This window comes from Chelonia mydas, chromosome 1 (assembly GCF_015237465.2).
Source record: "Chelonia mydas isolate rCheMyd1 chromosome 1, rCheMyd1.pri.v2, whole genome shotgun sequence".
Taxonomy (NCBI): Eukaryota; Metazoa; Chordata; order Testudines; family Cheloniidae; genus Chelonia; species Chelonia mydas.
The window spans coordinates 109,912,664-109,935,491 of NC_057849.1; the positions used below are offsets into that span (position 1 = coordinate 109,912,664).

At 43.6% G+C, this 22,828-nt stretch overlaps 2 long non-coding RNA genes across 3 annotated transcripts; one reads left to right on the forward strand and one right to left on the reverse strand.

Moving 5' to 3' along the window:
- Positions 1 to 8,232: 8,232 nt before the first annotated feature.
- Positions 8,233 to 10,857, reverse strand: LOC122463843. Its single transcript, XR_006287487.1, has 3 exons — positions 10,814 to 10,857; positions 9,446 to 9,619; positions 8,233 to 8,797 (listed from the first exon to the last, which is right to left on the reverse strand). It is a non-coding gene; the product is annotated as an uncharacterized LOC122463843 (long non-coding RNA).
- A 690-nt stretch (positions 10,858 to 11,547) lies between these two features.
- Positions 11,548 to 21,680, forward strand: LOC122463841. Of its 2 annotated transcripts, XR_006287485.1 has the most exons (4): positions 11,595 to 11,653; positions 12,458 to 12,575; positions 20,880 to 20,953; positions 21,438 to 21,680. It is a non-coding gene; the product is annotated as an uncharacterized LOC122463841 (long non-coding RNA). The 2 variants fall into 2 exon arrangements; XR_006287484.1 differs by lacking the exon at positions 12,458 to 12,575 and having other exon boundaries at positions 11,548 to 11,653.
- The last annotated feature ends 1,148 nt before the right edge of the window (positions 21,681 to 22,828 follow it).

Genomic DNA, 22,828 nt, shown 5'->3' on the forward strand with positions numbered 1-22,828 from the left:
GGGGAAATAGGCTACCTTGCATAATGACTTAGCCACTCCCAGTCTCTATTTAAGCCTAAATTAATAGTATCCAATTTGCAAATGAATTCCAATTCAGCAGTTTCTCGCTGGACTCTGGATTTGAAGTTTTTTTGTTGTAAGATAGCGACCTTCATGTCTCTGATTGCGTGACCAGAGAGATTGAAGTGTTCTCCGACTGGCTTATGAATGTTATAATTCTTGACATCTGATTTGTGTCCATTTATTCTTTTATGTAGAGACTGTCCAGTTTGACCAATGTACATGGCAGAGGGGCATTGCTGTCACATGATGGCATATATCACATTGGTGGATGTGCAGCGAGCCTCTGATAGTGTGGCTGATGTTATTAGGCCCTGTGATGGTGTCCCCTGAATAGATATGTGGGCACAGTTGGCAACGGGCTTTGTTGCAAGGATAGGTTCCTGGGTTAGTGGCTCTGTTGTGTGGTATGTGGTTGTTGGTGAGTATTCGCTTCAGGTTGGGGGGCTGTCTGTAGGCAAGGACTGGCCTTTCTCCCAAGATTTGTGAGAGAGTTGGGTCATCCTTCAGGATAGGTTGTAGATCCTTAATAATGCGTTGGAGGGGTTTTAGTTGGGGGCTGAAGGTGACGGCTAGTGGCGTTCTGTTATTTTCTTTGTTAGGCCTGTCCTGTAGTAGGTGACTTCTGGGAACTCTTCTGGCTCTATCAATCTGTTTCTTCACTTCCGCAGGTGGGTATTGTAGTTGTAAGAATGCTTGATAGAGATCTTGTAGGTGTTTGTCTCTGTCTGAGGGGTTGGAGCAAATGCGGTTGTATCGCAGAGCTTGGCTGTAGACGATGGATCGTGTGGTGTGGTCAGGGTGAAAGCTGGAGGCATGTAGGTAGGAATAGCGGTCAGTAGGTTTCCGGTATAGGGTGGTGTCTATGTGACCATTGTTTATTAGCACTGTAGTGTCCAGGAAGTGGATCTCTTGTGTGGACTGGACCAGGCTGAGGTTGATGGTGGGATGGAAATTGTTGAAATCATGGTGGAATTCCTCAAGGGCTTCTTTTCCATGGGTCCAGATGATGAAGATGTCATCAATATAGCGCAAGTAGAGTAGGGGTGTTAGGAGACGAGAGCTGAGGAAGCGTTGTTCTAAATCAGCCATAAAAATGTTGGCATACTGTGGGGCCATGCGGGTACCCATAGCAGTGCCGCTGATCTGAAGGTATACATTGTCCCCAAATGTAAAATAGTTATGGGTACGGACAAAGTCACAAAGTTCAGCCACCAGGTTAGCCGTGACATTATCGGGGATAGTGTTCTTGACGGCTTGTAGTCCATCTTTGTGTGGAATGTTGGTGTAGAGGGTGAAGAAACAGATTGATAGAGCCAGAAGAGTTCCCAGAAGTCACCTACTACAGGACAGGCCTAACAAAGAAAATAACAGAACGCCACTAGCCGTCACCTTCAGCCCCCGACTAAAACCCCTCCAACGCATTATTAAGGATCTACAACCTATCCTGAAGGATGACCCAACTCTCTCACAAATCTTGGGAGACAGGCCAGTCCTTGCCTACAGACAGCCCCCCAACCTGAAGCGAATACTCACCAACAACCACATACCACACAACAGAGCCACTAACCCAGGAACCTATCCTTGCAACAAAGCCCGTTGCCAACTGTGCCCACATATCTATTCAGGGGACACCATCACAGGGCCTAATAACGTCAGCCACACTATCAGTACTCCTTTTATATTTTCCATTCTCTTCTAGCACAGCTAAAATTTCAAACAGCTCATCTAATGGATTTGAAGGAACAAACTAGATTTTAATCTATTTCTGTTTAGAAATGTAAAACAGTAAATGATTTTGGTTGATCGTAACTCTGAAGATACACAATCACAGAAGCATGTCATGTACTTTTCCCATAGGCCTTCTAATATAGAGTCAGTTCCCATGTTATGCTGCCTGAACTGTACCCGTGATCAATGTTCCCTCTAATTTTTGACAGGCCGTGTGCGCAAAAAATTTCTTCTGTGCAAATTTTTGTGCTTCTGTCCAAATTTTTGTGTACACGGGGTTTAGGATCTGTGTGCACGCGCACCCGCGCACAGTGATATAGTCACTGGATTGTTTTCTTACTGGCTTGTTTTCTCACGGTTTCCTCTTTTTGGAACTAGAGATGGTTCCAAGCCACAAAGTTTGTATCAAGATTTGAACTTTCTCAAAGTTTAGGCATATTTGGATCTGGAGGTTTGGTTTGTTCCATTAGAAGCCTGATGCAAAGTTAATGAGCTTGATTCTTCATTGAATTGCATGTTCTGCAGTCATTGACACCTGTGTACAGTGGATGCAAAATGCTCCCAAATCAGAATGTTATCATTATACCACTGTGAACATGTATAAGTGACTCCATCAGGTACAAGGAGAATCAGGCCCTAGATTTGAACTTCCCCAAAGAGAGCCAAGATTTGCAACTAATGTGAAAAGTACCTTTTTTTTGGTAACCTGTTTCCAAGTAACGTCTTAAGATTGTACACTCTTAAATATGAAAGGGGGGGGGGGAACCTTAAACTATACCATTTATTAAGAATGGATTACAAAAGAAATTAATGTAGAAACAATTATGCAAGATGCCCACCTAGGTTGCTCAGTTAATAACTTGGACATAGCTATAGCGCAGGAAAGTTCATTCTTAGGGGATATTGCGTATTATGGATCCTTTATGCTAGCACCAGAAAGTCATGCCTAGCTGGAGTACACGTGAGTTTTGTTTCACAGGGCAAATTATCACTTTTGCCAGCTTCTTCTGCAGTAGCGTGAGCTCTGGAAAGATTAGACCTGTTTGGGGCTGCCTATATCTAAAGATAGCCTCCAGGGCCCTCCTGCTTGACGGCCCTCTCGAATACCATTGACCTTGATGACAGTTTTACCATTGACTTCAAAATATGCAGGATCAAGCCCTAAGAACACAGTTGCTAATCACTCATTCAATATCAGATTCTGTATAACAAGAACATTGTTACTATCGATATATGACCCCATCTGCAAACATGAGCCAGACATTAAAAGTCTGGTTATCCCAGGTGGGGGAAGCGGGGGGTGGTGGGGGGGGGCGAATGGTAGCCTGCTGCCCAGCCCTTACATGGCAGCTCCCATGGCAGCACACATGCACCAGCTTGGGCAGCGGGTGGACCCTTTGAGGAGCACGGTTTTCAGGGCTGCGGTGGAGGACAGTGTGGGGGCCCATGCCAAGCAGGGTAAGAGGCTTCCAGAGGGCATGGAACACGAACTGCCCTAGCAGCCAGCGCTTCCCCTGGCCGTGCACTCAAGCAGCTCCGGGACAGGGAGGGCTTGAGCAGGCAGGGAAGGGGGTTGCCGGGCAGGCAGTGCAAAGGGAGGCAGGGGGTTGTTGGGCAGGAGGGCCACGTCCTAGCTCGCCAGCAGGGCTGCCTGGCTGCTCCCCTGTGGCCACAGCTCTCTTGTGACCTGCACTCCCAGGCAGCCTGCTGGGGCTGAGGTTTGCAAGTCCCTTGGGGCCGTTCATGCTGGAGTTGAGGGGAGAGGAGTGAGTGGGGGGCAGGGCCTTGGGGGAAGAGGCGAGACAAAGGCTGAGCCTTGGGGGGAAAGAGGTGGGGCAGGGTAGGTCCGGTTTTCAGACATTAGAAAGTTGGCAACCCTATTGCTGTACATTAGCTTTAAATGCAATGGGGCCCATGGAGGCTATTTTTCCTCAGAATGCCTGTCTTCAGTAACACAACCCAATATGCTCGATATTCAAAAATCACTGCTGGTCAGCAGACCTCACAACATTTCAAACTGTTGTCAGAGATGCTATCATGGATAATTTCTGCTTCATTGCAACAGAATAATTATTATTTATGACTGAGTTTAGCAGATTTGGTTATGTTTGATTTTGTTCAAGAGGCCCCAGTTCTCTGGGCCAAGTTATAGTATCACGCAGTCAGAACAGTTAAACATCCCCAGATGGTCCCTTTTGCACGTTAGCATTGTAGGTATTTTACAGCACTGTTATATACTCTGTTAATCTTGGACTGCACAAATGTTGCTTTTCAGATTCGGGTTTGTAAACAGTCTAGGTGGAATCTCCCAGGGAACATTTTGGAAATATGCACACTTAGACCTGGCATGTGTTTAAAGTTCTTTGATTTTGAATAAATCATATCCCCATGTACTACCATGATGGAATGTGGATGATACTTTTGTGGTTATCCACAACTCCTCTTGGAGATTCTGGGAAGAAAAACTAATAGCACTCTTCCAGATATTTTGAAATGTTACTTACAACTGCAAGAGAGAGAAAGTTTAAAGAGAAATTAAGCCTTTAATTTTTTGGACTAATAATAAGTAATGGTAGAATAATAAGCTAGTTTCTGGGAAACTTTGGTCAGCAGAGAGCACTTTGATTAACTCATTTAGCCGTCCATTTAGAATTCCATTACATCCCGTAATCTATAAACTACAAATGCTTAGGGAAATATAGACAATGGGTTGACAGAAAGCTAAGTACCTCCAAAAAAGCAGTTAATCACTAAGAACTTGATCATGCACAAATCAAAATCAATGGCTAAGCTCCCGTTGAGTTCAGTGGAGGAGGATCAGGTCCCAGTCTAAGAGTATGCTTTTGTAAAAATTCTGGGTCAGTTTTATAATGTACCTGCAAAACCAGAATGAAAATGATTTGCAGGTAATTTCAAGAACGTTATAACATAGCATAAGAACGGCCATACTGGGTCAGACCAAAGGTCCATCTATCCCAGTATCCTGTCTTCCAACAGTGGCCAATGCCAGGTGCTTCAGAGGGAATGAACAGAACAGGTAATCATCAAGTGATCCATCCCCTGTCACCCATTCCCAGCTTCTGGCAATCAGAGGGTAGGGACGCCATGGCAAATGTAGCTCAGATTTGAGCATTACTTTATCAGGATATAGCAGATATTGTGACAACTTGTTTAAAGATTCAGTTTGCTGTTATAGGAATATGCCATGTCACATTAGCCTTTTGGCTCCCCTTGGAACACAGACCATGGAGCTCTATCTTTGTCATTGATCTGAAGTAAAACTCCCAGTGATGTCAATATGAGCTCTGCAAAAATATCAAAAGGTAGGACATGGCTCTTTGTTCTTCATTAATATTTCATGATCACAGAGAATAAGTGAAATCTGGTTCTCAGGCTTTAGAGCTCGACTGCAATTATGAACTATGTGGGAATGGCTTCTAGTGTCACTTTTTTGGTGTAGAAAACTTAGCTTTAGCATAGCATTTGAGAACCACAACTGTATTAGATACTGTCAGGAGCAAGGCCCTCAGCTGCACCTGCTCAATAGTCTAATGTCCTAACGAGCCAGTTAGGCTGCTTGATGGACCACCCTGCCTGATTGACTGAGGAAGCCAACAAGCTGGTTCTTAACCCTAGCAGCAGCATCTCACTGGCTGCTCAACACACATGCCCAGAGACGCTCTGCCGGTCTGTGTTCATATCTCCAAGCCCTGCTCCTCCACCACTCCAACCTGCCCTGTACCCAGTCTTGTTCCCATCCTGTTCCAGCCCTGCTCCTGCCTCTCCTGACTTCTGGTAATCCGATTCCAACCCTTGGTTCTGACTCCTGACTCAAACCTTGGCTCTGGAATTTGGACTCGGACCAGTAGGCCTGACAAATACCTACTCCAGACTGCTTCACCTCTGTCAGCAATCCCTTTGGAAATTGCTTCCAAGCCCTCGCTTTGCCAAGTATAAACTATTTTCCCATAGCACAGCATACCAGCCATTGTAAAGCCTTGTCAGTGTTTTTATTTAATTATAGTGAAGAAGGCACTCAGATCTTTCTGGCAACACTTCTTGACCTAGATCAATTTGGCACTTTCATATTCCTTTCTCTTCTCCCTTTCATCTCTAAGCTCTTTGAATGCACTATGGACAATCGTTCTCTGGAGCTGCTCTCTTCCAACTCCATCCTAGACCCTCCCCAGTCCACTTTCACCCCTTGCACTCAACCAAAACTACTGCTGCCAAAGTTTCTAATAACCTCTTCTTAGCCAAAGTTAGTACTCCATCCTCATCCTTCTTGACCTGTCAGCCACCTTTGACCCATTTGACCATGCTCTTCTTGAAATACTGTCCTCCCTTGGCTTCCATGACACTCTCCTCTCCTGGTTCTTCTCCTACCTCTTTAATCGCACCTTCAGCATATCGTCCTGTCACAGGTGTAGCTGAGGCCTGCCCTGACATGAGTAATTAACACCTGAAGGGAGGCCTCATATCTTGGAGGACAGAATTAGGGAGGTAAACAGATAATTAGGCTAAAAACAGAACGTTTGTGCTAATTAAGATAAGTAAATAGGTCAGTAGGCTAAAAAGACAGAATCTCTGAGCCAGCTAAGATAAGAGAGAGAACACCCAGGGAACCACTTATTGACAATGGACAAGTTAAATTAGGAATGTAGAGAGGAGGTAAAGACTGTCATAAGCAATCATGGACAGAGCATGCTGCCCAGGGATTGGTTCCTGCAAAGTAACCAATCCAATCCAAAAATAGGTGATGCAATGTAAGTGTATATGAAGGAAGAGGTTTTCTGTAGAACTTTGCATGTGTGGTATGCCGCCCTATACCCCTCCAGAGGCTTGCATCCTTTCAGCCCAGTGTAGCTTTGCTGTATGCCAAATAAAGGAACCTGAGTGATGAAATCTGGAGTCAAACTGAGTTTTTTGGATCCCAGGGAACTGGCTGAAGCTCTCTTCCAGAACCGGACAAGGTGTTCTGGATAAACCAAGTGGAAAAGGTCTCCAAGGGAATCTCAACATTAGTGGTGATGTGACTTGACCCGGATTCATTTATCTGGAGCAGGTAACACATAGTAAAGCTATATGCATAATAAACTGCCAAGGATTGCAACCCAGCATTTTAGCAATGGCATTGGAAGGGCTTAAATTTGGGGAGGTTTCCAGAGTGGTAGAGGAGTGGGTTAGATCTAAAGAAGGTCCCTATGTACTCCCCTGGGAAATGATGGGGGGGAGGGAGGGAAGGGAGAGACTGGAACTGGTTGGAAAAGGAAATCGAGCAAATAGTGTTAGACAAGAAATGCAAGAAAAAGAAACAGAAAACCATGTTATTAAAATTATACCCTAGAAGTCTCTCCTAAACAGAAGTTCAGTAGCAGGGGGAATATAGGGAGGTACTTTGGATACCTATGTAAAAGAATGCTAGGCAGAGCTCAGGAAAGGTCTGTTGAATGCCACTGAAACTTTAAAGAAGAAGACCCATGGGTGATCATGGAGAGAACAGTAATTGTAACTAAAGAATGAGTATAAAGATAAGCTCAGACATGGAGGGAAAAAATCAGCTGAGAAATGTGTCACTTTGAGAGATAAGTGAATTAAGTAAACAGAGTGAGGAGTTAAAAGGAGCATTTATGCAGATGTTAAAAACTTTACAGACTGCTGAAAAGATTAAGCAGGCGAGTGTAGTAAAAGTATTCAGTGTCACATCGAATAAGAAGTGGGAGGGGAGAGAAGTGCTTGGTTTGATAATAAAACCTGGTTATGTCAGTAGAACTCAGTGCAGTCCAGTGGAACCCTGATAGTCAAACAAATTATGCAAGGGGAAGTCAAGTGGTGACAAGTACCACCAGGGACCACGGAACACGCTTTTCGGGCCCTAAGGGTGAGTAGATGAGGGGAGAGGACAAAAAGGTGCAAGTGGGGGGCGGGGTCTGGGGGGAAGAGGTGTCAAGGGAGCCCGCGGCATGAGGGTCTGGTGCCGGTGGCCCTCTCCCCCTTTTAAGGGCCTTGTGCGGCTCCTGAGTATCATTATGCTTTTGTCCCCAGAAATCTTTACAGCCACTCTGAAGGAAAATGGGCTATTTCCCCAAAGGAATGGTCTGTAAATCAATTGTAAATGACTGCTATAGGCAGAGAGAAATCTGATTTGAATCATAGAAGATTAGGGTTGGAAGAGACCTCAGGAGGTCATCTAGACCAACCCCCTGCTCAAAACAGGACCAACCCCAGAACTGTAGGGCAATCATATGACTGTGGACAATTTAGTCAAAATCAGTAAAAGGAAATAAGGGGTTTCCATCTGAACTTGGCTGCCTCCAAATGTACATGTAGGGAATGCAATCTGGGTAAAAAAAATAATTAGAGCGACACAAGTGGTGTTGAGCAAGCTGTTTAAAATAAATGCAAATACATTTAATTATGCAAAGTTTTAAGGACCTAAACAAATGCTCCTGGCTTATAAAACCCCATTTTGTAGGTCTAAAATGAATTGGCTCTTAAAAGATTCCACTAAAAATCCATTTGGATCTTTCGTTAAAAGTTGCAAAAACTGACAGACACTTTTTGAGCCGCTGCCAATGTGTCCTGATAGTCTTTGCTAAATTCTTGATTTTTTCCCCCCTCCCAAGCCTAACACAAGTAGCTGGTGTTATCTGCCTTTGTTACCTTCAATGAGTTGTGACAGCTGTGTTTTACAGGAACAGATGCCATGGGGCAGTAGTGACAGTCGGTCGGGGGTAGGTTGGGATGCCATATCCTCACTACCTGTGACCAGGATAGTGAGGCACCTCACTACCACCTGCCCTTAGCATGAGGAAGGGCACTTGCCCTCCTCTCTGCCTGCCTGGGGCCATCTCCCTGACGCTAACAGGCAGCACAACATCCTCCTCTCGGTCTATGCAGGCTCGGCTAGCCAGTTAGCAACAGAGACACTCCAATCCTTGAGCCCTCCAAGCATCTGCCTGCAGTGTCCAGCCTCTGGTCCAGGGGACTCCTCCAGATTCTCATCCTGAAAGGAACAGGACACCACAGCTTACTAGTTACACCACAGGACATAGCTCTGCTTAACACACAGCACTTAGGTATGTTTAGAGTACAAACAAGAAGTTTATTTAACAAAAGAATGGAGATTTGAATGATAGCAAGCAGAAACATTGAAACAAGGGGTTACATATAAAATAAAATCATTACACCCAATATTAGAGCCTAAACTTCTCTAACGAGACATTCTTCTGTCTCAAAGGTGAGCTCACCTAGAGTGTCTCTCCCAGCATCAGACAGTCAGAACAGCTGTGATCATCCCTTCAGAGGGCAAATATGTTGGCAGCTTGTCCCCTAGGTGAAAGATAACTGCACCCCCCAGATATAGTTCCCCTAATCCATAGTCTTCACTTATAAAAAGGGTAACCCCCCTAAGCCCTGCAGCTTGTTTTTTTCCCCTGTCTGGAATCTCTCCTGGAGATTTTGCAATCACTTGATTAGCAGTTAGAGCCAGTTGTAAATAGACATTCATTGTGAAGTATTCAGTATGCAACCTGCATGTGCCAGCCAGGTAGACAAGCATCTCCTGTCTAAAAGAAGCTTGTTTAACACTTTCTGGGGACCAGCCCCGTGTTACAGGCCATAGGAACATAATTTTCAGTATATACACACATACATTCATTTAACAATGATTATGATGACCAGTGTGACAGTCTTTCAGTCCAGTCCTTACATGGCACTCTTTGGCAAACTAATATGTCGATACCAGACTCGGGGTGGTGGTGCTTGTAACCCTTATACACCTCTCTGCCAGTTGGCACCAAGAGGTCCCTGGGTCACAGTGTTCCAGCTGAAAAGAGAAGTTGGAGCATCTCATAACACTTCCTGTCACCAATTATACAGACTTGGGCCTGCATGCCCATTGTGTTACACCTTGTATAGTTATTGACACTTGTATAAGGTGAATACAAAGTCAATGTAAAATGCTACCAAGTTAGTATAGGTTGCAATATACTGTAGCCTGAGGTTCCCAATGTACCTAGCACCACACATTAGGTGGATGCTATCTCAGCATAACCCTAACATACCAGATTTCTTATTTAACACATTCTTATTCTGTTCTTCTTAAATGCCAACTGCCTTATTTCATAGCTACTTAAAATGATGTGCATTCATGTCTGAGTAAGGTATGTGAAAATATTTGAGGAAATGCAGAATGTACACCAAATAGTTTAGAAGTTAGGAGGACGGTGTTTTGCTTTAATTTTTACCTTTTGCCACCGAGGCTTTGTCTTTGCTGCTAAAAAGGATGTTTTTATTGTGAGCTAACTGAAGCAGACTAGTTCTCTTGCTGTAAAATTCTAGTGGCGACAAGGCACTATAGTTTTACCCCAAGGTAAACTAGGAGAGGTCTAGGTGGGAAAAACAGGTGCCTTGTCTTCACTTGGATTTCACAGCAAAAGTATAGTGTGTTATTTATCTCACTGTTAAAAAAAAAAAAAAAAAAACACTTTTTAGCAGTGAAGACAAAAACTGAAGGTTCTCTGAAACTTAGAGCCAGAAGTTACACAGTCCCATCCAGACATAATGTTGGCTTCCAAGATTATGGTGAATGGGACAAATTGAATCTTGGCATACATAGATACAAATCCCATTAGTTCATTGTACTTGCTTATGCACAGGTTGAATTTGTTCCTATAATTTTGCCTCTATTTTGCTTTACCCCTTCCTAGCTAGCATTGTAAAAGCATTACTTTTTTCTAGAACAATCCAATTATGCCTAATCCAAGGTGGTCTTGAGACTTGTAAAATAACGCATCTCTGTGATTAGTGTGTTTGCAGTCAACTAGTACATATTTCATGACACAATTTAAGGTCTTGTACAAAGAGATAGAATTGCAATCTAAATACAGCATAATGTACAGTACAATGATTCCATACAAGGAAGCATTGACTTATTCCCTAATCGAAATGCGAACAAGTTGCTAACAACCCCCATTCTCACCCCTTATTTAGTTCTAAGAGGAGCAACTGTAGCACATACTGCAGGTTCTGATCCAAAGCCCAGAGAAGTCAGTGGGAGTCTTACCATTAATTTCAGCGGGGTTTGAATTAGGCCTTTAATGAATGGTATGAACGGGCAGCAGGTGGAAATTATAAATCCAATCCCACAAGGGGCTGAACGCTTCCTGGTGGTGCTGAGAAACCTCAGAACCCATTGGCTTCAGTGTTGAGGTCTCTCATAGCCGCACTAGAAGGTGTTCTACACCTTTCACGTTCATGTCAAGATTTCTCCTGTGCCATCTTGTTCCCCCCACCACACACACACACACACACACACACACACAGTGCAGGGTGTTTTCAGAAACGTTGGAAACATAGATCACTTGATGTTCGTTTTGTCCAAATGACATGGCATTAGGCCATCACAGTGGTTTTATTTGTTGTCGTAAATGCTCTTTAGAAGCAAATATTTGATTAGTGAAAAAGAAATGTAGTTATCTTGCACAACATCAGCACTGACAAAACACCTGTGTTCTGACTGAACTAATGCATTGTTCCTGCATTTCCAGCTGATATTCTATGTTTACATGAAAATCTACATATGTGAGCTCTTGATTTAAAGTATTTATGTAAATAGTGGTTTGGAATTACTCAGCCCCCAAATGATTTTTGAGTAAATATTTTGTTTATGGTGTAATGGCATATCCACCCAACACAAGGCAGAGCTGGTTAAATTAGGTCAATTAACCTTATATTCTGCACCTGGAGGAGAATCTGGGCTCAACAAAGCTTAATGGAAGAGGAAGTTCAGATAGGAAGGCGTGGAGCAGAGCTGGGCTGGTGTGAAGGGATGAAGTGGAGAACAGAAGAGGGCTGCAGGGTAAGTAGTCTGTTGTCACTCCCTGGGAGAAGTGAGGTTTGTATGGGACTACAGAGTCTGGCAAGAAGTCAAAAAGGGGAGGTAGTCTACAATTACTCCCTGGGAAGAGGAAGTTTGGACTGGTAAACTGAGGAGGGGAAAGGAGATAGAAGATAGAGATGGGTATAAGAAGGAGTCCAGGGAAATAGCAACAGGATCTGGGAGCAAACTGACTGTAATCATTGGGCATAGGGTCCTCAGCTGGAACCCAGAACAGTGGGCTGACCCAAGTTCCCCTACCAGTTGCTAGGAAATTGGTGCAGGATCTGGCATGGGAGTGGAAGACTGTCTGGAACATCATGTGGACTGCTGGTCCAGTGGGATTCTCCTACCCTGGAAGGGGAGGACTATGCAGTGAGCAGGCTGAAGGGCTAAGTTGCAAAGATAGAGCACCATAAATCCTGGAGAGCAAGGGGGAATGCAGTGTGACCAACTGTCAGAAGGGGGACATATGGGGATTATGGGCTCCCTGGACACCTGCCCGCCCCCCCAGTTCCCACTGTTCTTCATTTGCCCTCCACCCTTTCTTCCCCAGTTGGCAGTCTTTGGGTGGGATCTGTGTATGGACTACCTCCCACAGGACAGGGTTTGGCTCTTGTTCCTCCTTCCTCTTCGCAAGAGAGGGAAGATCCAGCTGGAACAAGGACCAGTCTTTCAGGCAGCCCCTAGAGAGTTAGCTCTAAGGATTCAGTCTAACAGAGTCTATTGCCCTTTTATGGGGTTTACATTCTACCTCTCTTCCTGGGGTGTGTTGTTCTGCCATAGGTCAGGGCGGTGTTAAGTGTGGTGTACCCCCCAGCTGTCTCCTCCTCAGTTGGACTCACTCTGTTCCCAGCAGCCACAAGCATAACAACCTTCTTCCTGTTCACCACTCCTTCCTGGGGTAAGTTTCCCCCTTTTAAGCTCCTCTCCCTCCAGGCTGAGCAAGCCTTGCAGGTGTGCCTCGTTAGCCAGGAACAGACCCAGAGGAGCTTGTTAGCCTTCTATCACTTCTGTTGAAACACATCACTGTGTTGGATTAGATTAAAAGTAAAACAAGTTAATTTAAAAAAAAGATAGAGGTTTTAAGTAAGTTCAAGTGCAAGGGATAAAGATAAATGGTTACAAGCAGATAAAAGTAAAATATGCTTTCTAGTGGCTAAGACTTAACAAGCTATAGCCTTGGTTCAAGGTAGATTTCTTACTAATCCTTTTCTTTACAAGCCATGGCTGACTTTCTCTCAGTATGTCTTTCCACAGAAGTAAAGGTTTTGGTTTCTCTATGTCTTCCTAGATAAAATATCTTTGCCTAAGCAAGTTTTTCACTCATAGTCAGTTCCCAGAGACTTCAGCCCCCTGGGTTAAAGGGCCCATCTTTCTCAGCTTTCAGGAGCTGTGGCCTCTTGTCTGTCCAGTGATGGATGCCAAGATGGCTACTTCTCCTTCCTTGTATCTTCTGAAACCCACTGTTTTTTTCCCCAGACTCAGGATGACGTCATGTTGTTCTTCACTTTCTCTGGGATTTCCATTCTCCTGATGATTTGTATGTAAATAGGGCTTCCATTGTTCTTGGTCACACCTTGCTTAATTTCACGGAGACAGATAGATAGCTACCTTCCCTCCTGTCTGGGGGAAAAACCAGTTTTTTCCTGTGTTTAGTCACAGACTTTAAAGCAGAATATCAATAAGTATACCTAATTCCTCAAGTAGTGTTAATACACACCTTTCACAATGATATCAATCACCAGTGTGTTATTAACTTTCATAAAAGACCCTAATTGAGACACTTTTATAATACAGTAATATTATATACAATCAGTTGATTCAGTTGCTTGTCACTGGAGGCTCAGATCCCACAAGAGGCTGTCTTCCCCACTTGCGAGGTTGATGGCTTTGTTCACCTTTTACATAAATGTACCTTCATTTTCTCTGCCTGATGCCCAGGCTGGTCAGACAAATGAATACACATTCCTTTATCTAAGGCAGACAGGACTTGTGCATTGTCTGCCACATATATTTTAAGAACATAATTCTAGCACACATTCACAACTTTGAACACAACTCATATATACCTAATGCAAGAATATTAATGATCAGTGAATTATTAGTTTTCCAATATCTTACATGACATCTTTTAGATATAGAGTATGAAATAGTGTGTTGTATAGTGAGTACGTCAGGGCTGACAAAAACTGCTGCCATAGTATTAAACCACCAATAAGCCTGTATGTTTCTCTCATTTCCTCTCCCCCTGCAAAAAACTCTGTTCCTCTAATTTTGTAGTAGTTAAAGAAATTGTACTGAATGCTCTTAATAGAGCTAGTCAAAATTCTGAAATTTGTTTTTTTTGTAAAAAAAACCAAAAAACAAAAAAACAAAACCCATACCTTGTCACTTTTTTTTAATTAACTCTAGATACTAACAAAGGGATTCATTTTGTTTGCCTTGAAAAAAGTCATACATTTATTTATAAAAAATTATATTTTAATGTTTATACATTCTCATGAGCCAAGCACTAATTTATACTAATAGCCATAAAAATTAAATAATTATTTTAAAATCCATATTTGTAATATCAAATTGATCTACCTTTGTACCGAACTGTTTTTACACAAATTTTAAAATGGATTCTGGATAGAAATTAATCTTTCACATATGTATGACATTAATTAAATATGTCCAGTAAATGAAAGAACTAGTCTTTGTGGTTGCCTCTGTCTGCTTCTTCCCAGTTGGGTCACAGATTTTAAAGCATAATATCATTAAGTATCTATGTTTTCCCATATAGAAATAATATATAATTTCACAATGACATTAATCACCAGTGTGTCGTTCTTTTTCAGAAAAGACCTCATCTTTGCCACCCATCACTAGACAGACACAAGGGAACAGAACTCTTGCAAGCTGAGAAAGATGGGTCTTTCAACCAAGGGGTAGTGGTGGGGAATTTGAAGTCTCTAGAAACTGAATACAGGTGAGAAACCTGCTTAGGTAAAGAACTTTCACCTAAGACGGGGAACTAGCATTTTGTACTTCTGTGGAAGGTCCTGACTGAGGGAAAGTCAGCCATGGCTGGGAAGAAGAATGACTGGTGAGAGAAACCATATTGAACAAAGCCTGTACTTTGCTAGATTAAGTTTTAGACTTTTAGATATGTGTTTTCACTTTTATTTGCTTGTACCGCTTTATAACTTTATTCCTTTTACCTGGCATCACTTTGCTTATTAGCAGTAAGACACAAGTTATGTGTTCTGATCTTAAACACAAAAAAGAAGCTTACAAGAAGTGGAAGATCAGACAAATGACCAGGGAAGAGTATAAAAATATTGCTCAGGCATGCAGGAGTGAAATCAGGAAGGCCAAATAACACTTGGAGTTGCAGCTAGCAAGAGATGTTAAGAGTAACAAGAAGGGTTTCTTCAGGTATGTTAGCAACAAGAAGAAAGTCAAGGAAAGTGTGGGCCCCTTACTGAATGCGGGAGGCAACCTAGTGACAGAGGATGTGGAAAAAGCTGAAGTACTCAATGCTTTTTTGCCTCGGTCTTCACAAACAAGGTCAGCTCCCAGACTACTGCACTGGGCGGAACAGCATGGGGAGGAGGTGACCAGCCCTCTGTGGAGAAAGAAGTGGTTTGCGACTATTTAGAAAAGCTGGATGAGCACAAGTCCATGGGGCCAGATGCGCTGCACCCGAGAGTGCTAAAGGAGTTGGCGAATGTGATTGCAGAGCCATTGGCCATTATCTTTGAAAACTCATGGCGATTGGGGGAGGTCCTGGATGACTGGAAAAAAGGCTAATCAAGTGCCCATCTTTAAAAAAGGAAAGAAGGAGGATCCGGGGAACAACCGGCCAGTCAGCCTCACCTCAGTCCCTGGAAAAATCATGGAGCAGGTCTTCAAAGAATCAATTCTGAAGCACTAAAAGGAGAGGAAAGTGATCAGGAACAGTCAGCATGGATTCACCAAGGGCGAGTCATGCCTGACTCATCTAATTGCCTTCTATGATGAGATAACTGGCTCTGTGGATGAGGGGAAAGCGGTGGACGTGTTGTTCCTTGAGTTTAAAAAAGCTTTTGACATGGTCTCCCACAGTATTCTTGCCAGCAAGTTAAAGAAGTATGGGCTGGATGAATGGACTATAAGGTGGATAGAAAGCTGGCTAGATCATCGGGCTCAATGGGTAGTGATCAATGGCTCCATGTCTAGTTGGCAGCCGGTATCAAGTGGAGTACCCCAAGGGTCGGTCCTGAGTCTGGTTTTGTTCAGTATCTTCATTAATGATCTGGAGGACGGCGTGGATTGCACCCTCAGCAAGTTTGCAGATGACACTAAACTGGGAGGAGAGGTAGATACAGTGGAGGGTAGGGATAGGATACAGAGGGCCCTAGACAAATGAGAGGACTGGGCCAAAAGATATCTGATGAGGTTCAACAAGGACAAGTGCAGAGTCCTGCACTTAGGACGGAAGAATCCCATGCACCGCTACAGACTAGGGACCGAATGGTTCAGCAGCAGTTCTGCAGAAAAGGACCTGGGGTTACAGTGGACGAGCAGCTGGATTTGGGTCAACAGTATGTCTTTGTTGCTAAGAAGGCCAATGGCATTTTGGGATGTATAAGTAGGGGCACTGCCAGCAGATCGAGGGACGTGACCGTTCCCCTCTATTCGACATTGGTGAGACCTCATCTGGAGTACTGTGTCCAGTTTTGGGCCCCACAGTACAAGAAGGATGTGAAAAAATTGGAGAGAGTCCAGCGGAGGGCAACAAAAATGATTAGGGGACTGGAACACATGACTTATGAGGAGAGGCTGAGGGAACTGGGATTGTTTAGTCTGCAGAAGAGAAGAATGAGGGGGGATTTGATAGCTGCTTTCAACTACCTGAAAGGGGGTTCCAAAGAGGATGGATCTAGACTGTTCTCCGTGGTAGCAGATGACAGAACGAGGAGCAATGGTCTTAAGTTGCAGTGGGGAGGTTTAGGTTGGATATTAGGAAAAACTTTTTCACTAGGAGTGTGGTGAAGCACTGATATGTGTTACCTAGGGAGGTGGTGGAATCTCCTTCCTTTGAAGTTTTTAAGGTCAGGCTTGACAAAGCCCTGGCTGGGATGATTTAGTTGGGGATTGGTCCTGCTTTGAGCAGGGGATTGGACTAGATGACCTCCTGAGGTCTCTTCCAACCCTGATATTCTATGATTCTGTGATTCTAATAAATTTGTTCTATTGTTACTATTAACCAACTCAATGCTGGGTTTAAATGGAAGGGTGTGCTTACCCGTTAAGCTAATAAGCTGTGATGTGCTTTTATGTCTTTAGAGGAACAAACTAACATTGTTTTTCTGAACTGTCTAGGAGAGGGCTGGACATTACAAACCACACGTTTTGGGGGAAAATTCAGGATGGGGAATGTGTTGCCGTCACCCTGCAAGTAGTAACCAAGGCTGGTAGAGACCTGGTAGTGTAACTGGTGTGTTTCTAGTAGGATGCAGGGTCAGAGTTGCTGGACCAGGGCTGCAGTTATGCACAATCAGTGTGTGACCTGCTTGCTTGTTGCTGACTGAAAATCCCAGGCAGGAAGTTACAGCAGTAAAGCATTTTATGGCACCCAAGAGTGCAGCATAAGTGGTGACAAGTTATGGGGTGCACTGCACCCCAGAACATAACAGATGCATAAACAGGGGACTCTCAAGTAGGAGTAGAGAAGTTATTTTTCCTCTGTGTTTGGCACTGTGGTAATCGTTGCTGGAATACTGTGTCCAACTCTGGTGCCCATATCAACATCAAGAAAGATGTTGATAAATTGGAGAGGGTTCAGAAAAGAGCCACAAAAATTATTAAAGAACTAGAAAATATGATATATAGTGATAAATACAAAGAGCTCAATCTATTTAACAAAGAGAAGGTTAAGGGGAGACTTCATAACAATCTATAAGTACTTACATCAGGAACAAATATTTACTAATGGGCTCTTCAATCTAGCAGACAAAGGTATAACACGGGGGTTCTCAAACTGGGGGTTGGGACCCCTCAGGGGTCACGAGGTTATGACATGGGGGGGGGGTCAGGAGCTGTCAGCCTCCACCCCTAACCCTGCTTTGCATCCAGCATTTATAATGGGGTTAAATGTATAAAAATGTGTTTTTAATTTTTAAGGGGGTGTCATACTCAGGCTTGCTATGTGAAAGGAGTCACCAGTACAAACGTTTGAGAATGACTGGTATAACACAATACAATGGCTGGAAGCTAAACCAAGACAAATTCAGACTGGAAATGTGTACGTTTTTATCGGTGAGAGTAATTAACTGTTGGAACTATTTACCAAGGGTCATGGTGGATTCTCCCCCAGTGACAATTTTTAAATCCAGATGAGATGTTTTTCTAAAAGAATTATTTGGCGGAAGTTCTGTGGCCTGTGATATAAAGGAGGCCAGACTAGATGATCACAATGGTCCCTTCTGGCCTTGGAATCTGTCTCTGAGCCACCTACCTTGTCTGTCTCTCATTTTTCCACTGTAAAATAACCTTCTGTTCTAAAGCAACTTCTCAGGATTCTTATAAAGCTTGGTTGAATATTTAATGTGAAACATAAAACAAAATGTATTTGTGTTAAGGGACAGACAGTAGATGAAAAGAAGCAAGTGGGCAGGAGTTAAATCAGAAAAATATTGATGTGGGAAGAAAAAAAAGAAATAAGGAAAGGAATAAAAATCCTTTTTAAGTCAGAAGAAGGAAGGGGAGCTGAGAAGTAAAAAAGTTAATGGGGAACTAAAGGCCTGATCCAATGCTCATTTAAGTCCATGGAAAGACACCATTACTTCAAATGGGTGTTGGATCAGGTCTTGTATGAAAAGAAGACAGGAGGTTTGGGGAGAATGGAAAAGAGGTACTTACTCTTTTCTCTTAATCTTTTATCCACATTTCCTTTCTCCCCTTGTCCCTGTATCTAGTTTCTCTGCACAGGCAGTCAGTTGCTAGGGCTCCTTCACCAGACCCCAAGTAGCACATGGAAAGGTGGATGCCCCTGTGTTTGTTAACTTGGAAAATTGGAAGTGAGCCCTAATTACATTTCATACAATCCTAGGTTAGATTGGTTTGGAAGCTGAATGTTAGGGCAGTGGTTGTTCCTAGGCTATTCATGGCAGAAACCAAGGCCATGGTGGATTTTAATTCTTCAGTTATAGTAGGTTAGTTTCAAAGGGTCTGCACAAATTCATGGAGCCAAAGCTGAAAATAATTTAAGGAACAGAAGTGGAAAGTAAGATAAATGCATTTCTTATGTAGCCTCAGATGGTTCCCTTCACTGTTAAACTTGGCATCAAAGGAAATGCTGAACAAATTAAATATTCGATCCCATATTCCAGTCTTGGAGTCCTGGATTTGTCTCCGGACAGAGTCCAGAACAATCATGTAGAATGCAATGCAAGGAGCACCTCATTTTGTGGATTTTAATGTTACAGGGTAAAGTAAGTCTGAAGTATTTTCCTTAACTCTAACATGACAAGCTTTTAATGGTTGTAAATCATACTCAAGCTCTCTTGAACCTCTTTCAACGGTTTTATTTTTAAAAGTTAATAACTAAAGATGGGCCAGATTCAAAATCCTACATTGAATGCTGCTGAGCTTGGATGGGAGGCACATAGAAATCTGGATCCCAGTTCTGCAGGTTGGCTCATCTCGTCCCCGGAGGCTGATATTTATGGCACAGTAGTTGTGGGGGACTTTTGAAATCATAATATATCTGAATGCATTTTGGTCTAGAGGCTTTTCTTCCTCAGAAGTTCACAGCTTTTAGTTTAGAAACTCCGCAATGTTCAATCATAAGTTACAGGTAACAGGAAAATTATCAAAAAGAATGAGGAGTACTTGTGGGACCTTAGACTCTAAGGTGCCACAAGTACTCCTCATTAGTTTTGCTGATACAGACTAACACAGCTACCACTCAGAAAAATGTATAACCCTTATGAGTATTTGTAAATCAAGTTGTGCTCAGTTTTGAATGGAATGAAAGAATCCAAAGATGATTTTATGGATCATACAGAGATGGGACTGGAGGGTTGTCCCCTTGTCATGTCCTCAGAATGCTTCCTGCCACCTCCATGCACATGCAATTGCCAGGTCATTGCACTCTGCCAGGTCAGTGGAAGACCATCCATACTCAAGCATCTGGCATACCAGGAGATGCTTCATATTTTGAAGTGCTCTGCTATAGTCACAGGTATTGGGGCCAGTGATGTAACCCCATTTGATCACTGCATCTCTAGACTGGCCAATTCCAGTGTGGAGTCAATTAAGATAATGCCACATAGTCCAGGGCTGATCTGCACCAGGGGATAGGTGATCAGCTGGTGGGAGCTGGAGCACACAGGCTCCAGAGCCATGCTTTACTCACTTGCCATCATAGGCGCCGACTTCTGCCGGCGCCAGTGGGTGCTTGACTCCCTTCTGCCCCCAGCCCTGCCCCGACTCCATCCCTGCTCCGCCCCTCCTCTGCCCCCATTCCAACCCCTTCCCCAAAGTCCCTGCCCCAATTCCAACCCCTTGCCCAAATCCCCGCCCCAGCCCTGCCTCTTCCCTGCCTCCTCCCCCCTCCCTCCCGGAGCTTGGTATGCCCGAAACAGCTGTTTTGCAGCGGCAAGCGCTGGGAGGTAGGCGGAGAAGCAGGGATGCGCCGCGCTCAGGGGAGGAGGCAGAGGTGAGCTAGGGAGGGGAGCTTGGCTGTCAGTGGGTGCAGAGCACCCACTAATTTTTCCCCATGGGTGCTCCAGCCCCGAAGCACCCAGGGTGTCGGGGCCTATGCTTGCCATAACTGAACCCTTGTCTGTTTGGGTGACAAAATTAGGAATTTAACATTGTCAGGAAAACTTGTTGAGACTTCAGTCAACTCAGCATCTGGGTTATATCATATAGCAGATGTCCTGGATCTGTGCATTGCCTTGTGAGCAATGCTCAAGGGGTAGGTGAAACTAGACACCTTTATTTCAGAGCTTCATGCATGAATCTGTTTTTCCAGTTCTGTTTTTCATGGGTTCATACCTATTAGAGTTTCCTCTTCTGAAGGAAGGCAAAATCTCAACATGAAACTCACCCTGAGCCGGTCACACCAGCAGTTTCAGGGTATTTGCTTCTTAGCCACACTGCATCTAAAATTCTGAATGCACTTGTTCAACTTAGCCTCTTATTTCATCAGAAACTGTTTGCCTCTGCCCAGGTCTCTTTCAGCTCCTTTTCCAGTAGTGGTGTGCCTGAAAATCTGGGCTAGCTGCCCTGTGAGGGAACAGCCAGGTAACCTGCAAATATTTACTGCTAGCTGTAGCAATGACTTGTATTGAAATAAAAGTACAGCCTGATTCCTTATTGTGTTCTCACACCACCCACTAACGTCAATGCTCAGCACCTCTCAGCATAGACGGCGAGTTATATGGGCCCATGGTGCCCGTGCGCCACCAATATTCCAGAATGTGGGCCCGGCTCCACCAATGTTTGGGGCTCTGCTGCCGGCCCTATGCCTGGGGGTCCTGGCTACTGCCCAGGGCTCCGCTGCTGGCCCTGCGCCTGAGGACACCAAACTTGTGTGGAACATGAGGGGTTTGGGGATTAAAATGAGAGAAGCTGAGAGGTAGACACAGATCAAATAGGAACCTGCAAACATAGATCTTCCTGAGGAGCCTGTTAGTGGGAGTTTTCCCATTGTGCTCAAAGGGAGAGGGACTGGGCCCAAACTGTGTTTTAAAACCTGATGAAAGTCACTTTGCTTGACATTTAACAGATTTCCAACTGTACATGGGAAACTAGAAGATGCTGCTAAACAGGATGCCTGTACAGGAGTGAACGAAGTGTTGAACGTAACAGCAGGAGCATGCAAAAAATAAAATGGAAACATTTATTAAAACCACCACCTTTCCTGTATATTAGATAAGACCTCTTCCCTATGGTCTAGTGAGATTTAAAAAACAGATGTTCCTTGGGGGAGGAGAATTCTTCAGGGCAGGTTAGAGAATGGAAACATTGGAGCAATGAAGTAACAAAACAAGAAGCAGCTGAATCTGCCGTACCATATACACATAAACCTCTAGACACTTTAGTTCAGACGTTTGAAGAGTTCAGCTAAATTAATCAATGAACCAGATCCTAAACAGGTGTAAATTGGCATTGCATCATTGATTTTGATGGAGTTCCATTGATTTACATCAGCTGAGGATCTGACCCAATAAGCAGAATGTAACATTTTAAAATTGATATGTTAGGGTTAAAGTTATATTTATTTATATATATATAATCAGCATACAAGGCAGGTTGGGGGCAGAGCAGACTTGGACCTGTTCTGGGCACCGCCAAAAATTATACAAAGCTGATGCCCATGCCTCTCAGGATCAGGCATGTGTGTTTAAAGGCTTTGTAAGCGAAATAACTTGCCCACATATAAAGTTTATCTATCGCTTATTCTGAAATGATGAAACAATGAAATCACTTGAGTAATCTGTGTCTCCCATGAACTTTGCCACTGCTCAGTGGTAATGGGTATTCATCTAGTGGCACATCTTCAGTGTATGTTTATAGGCTAGCAGCCAATGCAAGCTCCCTGAGAGCCAGAGCATCCAAGCTGCAGAAGTGGAGTTGGCACTGCTGTAGCAGCAGAAATAGGGCTGTCCAAGTTTGGATGAAATGAGAATAAACAAAGTATCACTAGTTCTGGAAAGCTTCAAACTGCATCATGCTGCCAAGGCTTCACTGTAAGGTACTGCACCTTGGTAATGGTGATGCTGGGAAAAATTGAAAAACAAAGTAGAGGCAACCGTGACTACTTTGCAAGGGGAAAATAGACCAATGCCCGCCCGTCACTCTGCTCTAAAAATGCGATAACTTCCCAGTCTTTTCCACCTGTGCATATTTTTCTATGGTTTGCATTATCACTTGCTAAATGTATCATGACATCTTATTTACTACAATCCACAGCTTTCTGACTCCTGTGTGCCTTTCCTCCTACGTATGGATTTGATAAATAAATCCCTTAAAGAATTAGCTTTCTCTTGATGACTTTTAAGCAAAAGCTCTGAAAAGCTAAGAAATAATGGCAAATGATATGAAATACAAGGAAAGCACATATACGCTTCTGAGACCCTATGCTGCCTTTTCATGGCCAGTTTCCTTGACATTCAA